Genomic DNA, 9,538 nt, shown 5'->3' on the forward strand with positions numbered 1-9,538 from the left:
TTAACCCTAAATTCCAAGCTGATTTTTCTTAAATTAGTGATGATTGGTGTACTTCTTTTTTCAGTGGTTGAAGGACATACAACTATCATCTATGCAAATGTTCAGTGTATATGTTGGAAAAAGCATATCTTCCCTATCTTGCCACCATTAATTAATGATGAGAACTTCAAGATTCAAGAAGCATATTGACATGTTGGTTTCAATGGTTCTTGGTCCATGCTAAGAAGTTGATGGATGATGAGGATTTAGTTCATCTTTAGATTCGAAATCTGCAATGAAGATGTTGGTTTAATTTACTCCCTGCACTCTCTTTAGTTATTTCTTGATGAAATTGCTCTACATTTGTGCAACTTTAAACATTGTTATTGCAGTAGATATATATATATATATATATATATATATATATATATATATATATATATATATATATATATATATCCTAATACCCATAAAACCCCTTTCATCCCTCGTATAGTGTAAAGTGGTACATACAATTATTAAATTAGCTAAATCTTTCATGTCTTCTATCATTACAACTTTTTAGGTAAGTCTTGAATGGAGCTGTAAAGAATGTGGCTCGATAATAATTCTTGTAGTGTCTCATTCAATGTAATGGGATGTTGTAAATTTGCTTATATATATATATATATATATATATATATATATATATATATATATATATATATATATATATATATATATATATATATATATATATATATATATAGTTTCAAGTGATGTAGTTGAGGTAATTGAATAAAACGATAACACTATCTTCTAAGTTTTTTACTTTTACATTGGTATTTACAAATAAATTGTGCATTATTTTAATTTTCTTACATATATATTGCTATATTCTAGTTTGATATTTGATATTCATATAATCATTTAGTGTTACATTCTATTTAGAATGTTCTACATGTACAAACATCCTATAGCATTATTCTATAAGAATATTAAGTTGTAACTTGAATATAGACAAACCTAATTAAATTATTCTGTTAGAATGGTATGTATATTCAGAATATTAAATATAACATTAGAATCTTATGTAATATAAGTTCATTTTATATGTTATAACACAATTTAGAATATTACACTTTAATATTATAATATTCCATACAATTTCATAATATTACATATCAATTAACAACATATATAAATACTGTAACCTTGTGATATATTTTTTATAATACAAACTTGAAATTTGGTTTTTAATCTATGAGGTTTTTAGAATACGTTTCAACTTCCAGAGAAAAGTTTGATATTTATCCTAAGAGTATTCATTTCATTTTATAAACTTATATGTTTCTCACTCGTTTAAAAAGTTTATTAGTCTAGGTTCCTACATATTATTTGGTTTCCTACACACTTGAAGGGAATGATGGTATGAATTAGAATATTTCATATTATAATATAATATTACATCACATTACAATCTTTCAGATTATTACACATTAACATTATAAACATTTCTTTTCTATAAATCAAATTTTTTCTATGGACTATTCTATATATTCATATAACACTATAAGTTGTAAATTCATAATATTATATAATATTTCATATACTATTAGAATCTTACATAATGTAAGTTAATTGTACACATTACAACATAATTTTAAAGGGCAAACATCTTTTGTATGATGATTGCAATATAATATTATATAATCTTACATAATTTCTGCATTATAAATAGCCTTATGTATGATAATTAGAGTATAATGTTTTGTTACCAAATTATTATAATACAATATTATACATGTAAGAATATTATATTGGTATATATATGCAACATCTTTTATTATTCTAATAGAATAATGATGCCTTTAACATTATTCTATTAGAATATTCTAAATTTTTTTTGTTTACTATTGAATATTCTACCATGACCATTAAGAAGTGATCATATTACCAACTATTCATTAAGCATTAATCACCTAATAAACCATATCAAATTTCTTACATAATACTAGACAACATTTTTTTGTATAATTTGTTCAAAATAAGATAGATATTACAAAAGGAACTGTTGTTTAGTCACCATAACTACGTTTAAGTAATTCCAAACTTCTATCAAATCCTATTTATTACCCTTTTCTCGACTAGAAAAAAATGTAGCTGAAAATATGTCTCTAAACTTCCTTATCATCTCCTTCGTTCTATTGTCTTCAGAGAATTTCGATAGACAATGCAAGATAATATCTTCCATATTATCCTTTTCAGTTGAGACATTGTTGAAAATTGTTCATACTTTTCTTCATACTCCTGGGAAAAAAAGACATTAGAATATTTTTCTTATATTAAGTTAGGACATAATTAAAATATATTCTAAAACATAATTAAATAATATATTCTACTTAGAATATACCTCAATACGTGTGTCCTGATTCTCATTCTTCTAATTCTCATTCTTCTCACGTTCTAAATTTGAACTTTGTTCAATTAGATTTCCAACCCCAAATCTACCAGCTTTAATCTCAAAAGATTGTCTTTCCTTCAACTTATCTGTTGTTCACATCGTAACTAATGGTGTTTTACGTTCTATTTTTTGGAGCTTGCATTCAATTTCATCACAGTAAATTAGCTGCATTATTTCAACATCATATTAGATATCCATTTTTAAGAAAAAAAATAAGTATATGAAAAAACATACCAACAGCAACAAAAGCGAGCCTCTGTAATAACACTTGGGGTTGTCTGGACGCCATCTCCCTTTTGAATTTTTTACACAGTACAATAAATACGCACACCAATCGATTTTAGAAATGTCATCTACTTCAACAAGTACTCTAACTGGAACTAAGTTGTTTGTCCCCATAGGAATGGATTCTGCAAACGTATTAACAAATAAAGCGATGAAACCCAGCTTGAAATTCATATCTACCTGTTCGGATTTTTGAATAATCTTCTTGTAGTTTGTTGCATTTGCCTTTCCACCTTCAAGTTCCTTCATCCATCCATCAAACACTTGATGATCTTCACTAACCATGTCCAAGTCAAATAAGCCTTTTCTAGTTTTGGGTAAACCAAACACTTTATGAATTTTTTTCCTTTCTGATCTTTATTCTTTTTCCTTTAATCAGAATACTGTTTGTGCCTTCATCATAATGCTCAAGCATAAAATGGCAAAGTTTTAAGGGAATACTCTTAATGTTGATCTTCAAAAATGCTTTAAATCTCATCCGTTTTACCCACTCTTTTTGTTCTAATGTCAAAGAACTTACAGCATCTGTCATCAATCCAGGTGTCGATCTAGTGTTTATTGAAGGCAACTCCTTGACGGTTTTTCTCTTTGACAGCATCTTTCACAGTCTTTTTCTCTTTGATGGTTTTTTGCTTCTTTATTGCTGTACGATTGTCCTCACTATTCTTCTTCCTTTTTGCTTCTTTAATCTTTGTCACTCCTTTAACATATTTTCCATCACCGATTCTCTTTTTTACATAGATTCCTTCATTAGATTCATCATATAATTCATTACATCAGTCATAAATGTTAGTAACACCAAAAAAATCCAAAAATCCTATATCATTTAATTACAAAGTAATATTCCAAAAGAATATTATACATATACACTTATTATATCAGAATATTTATATGGATCAAATTGGTGTTTTTGTGTGCTGAACGAAAAAGAATGAAAATTTCCGTTTTTACCCCTCTGTGTCTTGATCTAATACCAAAGTCCCATTCAGTTATTCTATTAGAATAAGATTAATAGAATGTAGAAAAACACTAATAGAATATAAAATATTTTATTATAATACATAGAATAACAGAAACAAATAAGATAAATATTTTATTAGAATAGAATAACTAATAATGTACCTTTTTTTTCTTTTTCTTGTGAAGTTGTAGTTGTTGATTCATCGATAGACTTCGATGATTTTCTTTTTTGAACCAACCATTTGTCTGTTGAAGTTTCCACTTCATTACTTCTACCCGCTGTCATCATTTTTATTTTTTATTTTGTCATTCTTGTTATAATATTAACTGCATGAAAATAATTAATGTTAGTATAAACAGTTGCATAATATTAGAATTATAAACTATAAAGTTAAAGATTGAGCTTAAAAGTGTAGCAGTTTAAAAGTATTTTCTTCCTTCTTTAATTGATCATCATTTTTACTTCATATGTTATATGTTCTGTTTAGAAAAATAAAAAATCTAATCATTATATTTATACCCGGGAATTGTCACCTAATTTCATCTTTCAACAAAGTACCAGTCAAACGATTCTAAAAATCTCTCAAACCAGCCATTTTTGAAACAGGGGTAAAATTTTCAATACTTTGCAATGCATTTGCACAAGGTCCTTACTCCTGCTAGTTTGATTACTACCGATTTTGTAGATTAATTTAATGTTATTTTTTACATTTTCGCTTGCTTCTTGAAAGTATGGTATATCTTGCATCTTATTTCATTTCGTTTCACCTATTTTACTTTATGATCCTAATAATGGGTATTTGCCTAACCCTAATCACTAACAGTATGTAGATTTGGAGAATGGAGCAACAATAGAAGATCAATTCTCGAAGCAACATCCTTGTTATCAAACGAGAACAATGATATATAATGATAATTAACAGAACTATTGAAATTACCTGGAATTTCTTGAGAAGTTTTGGTAATAATGTCATTTAGATGATCTGATGGTGTAGATTCTGAAGCACGTGTTGATGTATCCATTTTCTTTGATAGAAATATTCGATAAGAATCAAAGTAAGTAAGTTTAGGGTTTTATCGAGGGATTAAAGTGCAGAACTCCGCAAATGAAATCGATCCAAAGAGAAATCAAAGATGACGAGTTCAAAATCACAAGAAGTTAGTGTTCTAGTTGATTATCGAGGGTTTTCGTGTAACAATCGGAAGATGAATTTCAGGAAGCAGAACGATGATTGAGATTTGGATCAAATGGGTTTTAGTGTTCGTATCTAGGGTTTTTAAGAAGAATACCGAGTGTTTTTGTGTGCTAAACGAAAAAGAATGCAAAATTCCATTTTTGCCCCTCCGTGTCTTGATCTAATCCCAAAGTTTCATTAATTTACAAAAATGTCACCGCCTATTTTATGGTTTAATCTAAATTAATATCAGCCTTTGATTATTCAAGATGAGTGGTCAAGATTTGGTCTCCCCGTCTCACAAAATCTAGTGGTCTCACATGAACCTAATCCAATATATATATATATATATATATATATATATATATATATATATATATATATATATATATATATATATATATATATATATAAGTTAGGTTCAAATGTTTTCACTATGTATTGTGTGCATGTATGATTAATTATGGACCAATCATTTTAGTTATTTTAAAAAAGAAATTAATGCATATTAAATGTTGAAGATGTAATTAATATCCATTATATCTTCAACATTTAATATGCATTAATTATTTTTTTTAAAATAACTAAAATGATTGGTCAAGAATCAATCATACATGCACAGTGAAAACAAAATAACCTAACTTTTATATATATATATATATATATATATATATATATATATATATATATATATATATATATATAATTTTCATTGATATTTTAGCAACTTTTGAAAGAGATTATACTGTATTTATGAACAGTAATTACAAAAGATATACGGCATGTTTTAAATTTTATTTTAATTGCACCAATATGAATAGTTTTCCAGGTTCTTGTTAATCATCTAGTTAGTTGGCTACTAACTTTGTTCTAGAAACAAAACAGATTCTCAGCCTAACATATACCTACATATAAAAATAAGAATTGTCTATTTTTTTGCTTAATTAAATTTATGACTCAACAACGTTATTGAATTTGTATATAGATTATAAACCCTAGCTTCAAACATAATCATTACTTTGTAAATATTAGAAAATGCACACAAAATCATACCTTTTAAACAGGGAAATCACGGCCGCAGTACTCTGGATCGAGTCGGAAAATCCATTGACAATAGTTCGTGAACTAAATTCATCGAAAATACCATATAAATATCGAAATTAACAGAAAAATTAACGATTCCATCCACCATGAACATTAGGATAACCAAATGATTCTTGAAACTCATATCCATAGCAGCTAGGGTACAAGCCCTAATCCCGTACACTATTTTGGAAGCATAAGAAGAGAGGGTTTAGTAGTACCAGGTTAAACAATTTGAAAATTACCAAATTGACCCTGGAAGGATCTAGAATATTTTAGCGGCGTCAAATTCGAAATCAATGTAAAATCCATATTTTATGCCTCAAAAAGTAATCCTAATAAAATATTATCTGTAAAATTTAAATATAACAGATTGGTTTCATTTTACAAAATACTTTTTGTCAATAATACGATTTTCAAAAAAAAAATTAAAAAAAAATTATTGAAGATTAACTATATTTGTAAAAAAAAAATGTAAATATGTCAAAATAGTATTGTGTTTGCTATTTGATTTTTTTCTACTAGAACTATATATATATATATATATATATATATATATATATATATATATATATATATATATATATATATATATATATATTACCATGTTACCAAATGCTTAGATTTGAAGTGAATCGAACTTGATGCATATGCTTGACTCGCATGCTAGACATGTATCATTAAATTTGTAATAAGCTTGTGTTCAAGTCAACATACAAGAACAAATAATATTTACCTGTTACATTAGAGAGCCTTCCATAGAGAAACAAGAGAGATCCATGCCACAATTTAAATCTCGTTTTAAACTTCCCAATAAAGATGAGGTTACTGCAAATTTAAGCAAACAAACTAACTTTGTGGTACCTGATTTCATTGGAAAATAATGATAAAGCCGGCAACCATAAAGAAATTGAATTAGTGTACATATGAGAGTACCCAAATCAAGAAAGGTTTATGTTGTCAAAACACAAAGGTTTCTTGTTCGGAACACCAACCACAATCTTTGCCAAAAAAAATAGTAAATATCCAAATCAAACAAGATTTCTTTTCTTGTACATCGTCATGATTGGATAAAGCCGAAATATTTTTTTTATAGAATTTAAGAAACATACATACATAAACCCTTGAAAGAAAATATAGCAATAGTCTATTTAAATTCAATATCATTGTTGTACAAGCTCTTCAATGGCTAAAACTTTATAAAACTTTATGTCGATATAGCATAATAATTGTGCTTCAACATTATATCTCACCACTCAAATAGCATAGTATTATACAAGAAAACAAATGTATTAGAAGAAAGAAAACAACACTACAACTATAGCTTCAGGAATCTCTAATGACAAAGACCACAATGTTATGATACAATTGATTATGTACTTCAAGTTTGTATGTTCTCAATGTTATGATACAATTGACTTATGTACTTCGAGTTTGTATGTTCCTTGGGTATTGTTATCAAAATTTCAAAACCATACTCTAAAAGAGATTAAGTTTTCTTTTTCTTATTTACATTTTCCATAATTCATATATGGCTGTTTGGGATGAGAATATGGTAACAAAAGCATTTTGAGTTGGTTATTTTCATTTCTTTATCTAATGGGTGTTATATTTTGGTTTCAATTTATGAGCATCAAGGGATGAGAGATATATGGGAATTGAATCGTCAGAAAGAGAAAATTTTGCCTTAAATAAATTAAGACCATTTTTATTCTAATTAAATATTCCAAGCTTTCTTTAATACCCTTTCTTTCTTTATCAAGTCAAATAAGAAGCACTTGTATGTAACTTATTAGTTCATTCAGAGTCCTTAAACATCATTCTTTGTGCATACAACACTTTTTGCAAACCAAACAATCACTTAATGGAGAGACAAGAAAAGAAACAGACTCGTTAGTCGTATGTCCTGTTCCCATTGAGTAAATAAGACTAAACTGCACAAATGGTCCATGTGGTTTGTTGAAAATTGTCACTTTGGTTCAAAAAAATTTGGACTAGCACCAGAAGTCCAAACTTTTCATTTTGTTGCTTGTTTGGTCCAATTTGTTATGATTTTTTTCAAAATGACGGATTTGCCCTTATTAATATGATTTTCTCTTTTTCTTAATTGTTTTCCTGATTTTAAAAAAAATAAAAAATTAAATTAAATTTCTCTCTCTCTCTCTCTCTCTCTCTCTCTCTCTCTCTCTCTCTCTCTCTCTCTCTCTCTCTCTCTCTCTCTCTCATCACCTAGAACATTACCCAAGAACATTACAATGGGAAATACCCTAAAAATCTGAATTATCAAAAAATAATAATACAGAAATTTTATTTGGATTCTTGAATCGATCTAGATGGATAAACACCCATAAAGCAATAAGAAAAAAAATCCATGAAATCAATCTAGATGCAGATTCAGAAACCAAACCAAACAACAACAAACTCGAATCAGGAGCAGTTCCAACGAGCACCCGCTGTCAAAAACCCTCGGAATTGTTGTTCTACTGTCCCGATACCCCTTCACAGTCCTCTCAGCAACTATCATCACATTCGTCTCCTTCCCCTGTCGAAGAACTAGAATCACCAGTGATGTTTTCCCGGTTCCCCATTGTCGCCACCTCCATATCCCCTTCCCTTCCTCCTTCTGCCAAGAAACACCACCACAAGCACCCTCTTCGGCTGTTACTACCCTTCTCAACCCCCACAACCCTGATTTAAGGATTGAACCGTCGGAAAAATCGACTCCTCCTTCGTGCTTCATAGCGAATCAGGAAAAGAAGAAAGAAAGAAGATTGTTGTTGCTTTCGGTCCCTTTTCGTCTCCGATTAGATGAGACTCGAAGACCCATTCCTTTTCGTTTGACTGACAGACCAAACACAAACACCCCCGGTCTCTTCTTCCTTGTCTCTTTTCATTTAATCTGCAACTTAAACAATAAACATAATCCTCCCGATACACACTTCAATTAGAAAAGCATAGAGTGATCTAGATCAAGATTAGATCAAGACCTAGAAAGATCCCCAAATTAGGAATGATGTTTCAATAAAAACCAGAAGAAAACGAGAGGGAGAGGGAGGCGGCAATGACAGCCGATGGTGATTGAACTCACGACGACAACATCGATCGGTGGCAGCTTTGCCTCTTTCTTCCTCTTCTTCGGTTGTGAACAACGAATGAAGAGAGTAAGAGGTGACACCGGTGATGGAGGGGTTATGGTATTCGGAGGAGGAGGTGGGTTAAGATGGTGGTGGCAGGCAGCGTTCCCAACTGCCTGTTGTGTTGTGTGTCGTTCTGATGCTCGTCGACGAGAAATGAGGTGAAGGGAGATGGGGACGGTGGAGGGAGGAAGCAGCAAATTTGATCGATGATGGGGTGTTTGGATTGTTGAGTATTAAGTGTGTATGTGTAGAGAGAGAGAAAGAGATTCCTTTTTATTTTGAAAAAGTTTATAGAAAATTGGACCAAACTCGCAACAAAATGAAAAGTTTGGACCTCTGGTGCTAGTCCAAACCTTTTTGGACCAAAGTGACAATTTTCAGCTAACCACAGGGACCATTTGTGCAGTTTTGTCAGTAAATAATAATAATAATAATAATAATAATAATAATAATAATAATAATAATAATAATAATAA

The 9,538-nt window shown here is 29.4% G+C and overlaps 1 long non-coding RNA gene across 1 annotated transcript; it reads right to left on the reverse strand.

The window, feature by feature from the left end:
- Nucleotides 1-1,909: 1,909 nt before the first annotated feature.
- Nucleotides 1,910-6,127, reverse strand: LOC111879225 (uncharacterized). Its single transcript, XR_002846025.3, has 5 exons — nt 5,896-6,127; nt 3,830-3,994; nt 2,657-3,452; nt 2,372-2,587; nt 1,910-2,268 (listed from the first exon to the last, which is right to left on the reverse strand). It is a non-coding gene; the product is annotated as an uncharacterized LOC111879225 (long non-coding RNA).
- Nucleotides 6,128-9,538: the final 3,411 nt, after the last annotated feature.

Source organism: Lactuca sativa, chromosome 8 (genome assembly GCF_002870075.4).
Source record: "Lactuca sativa cultivar Salinas chromosome 8, Lsat_Salinas_v11, whole genome shotgun sequence".
Taxonomy (NCBI): Eukaryota; Viridiplantae; Streptophyta; class Magnoliopsida; order Asterales; family Asteraceae; genus Lactuca; species Lactuca sativa.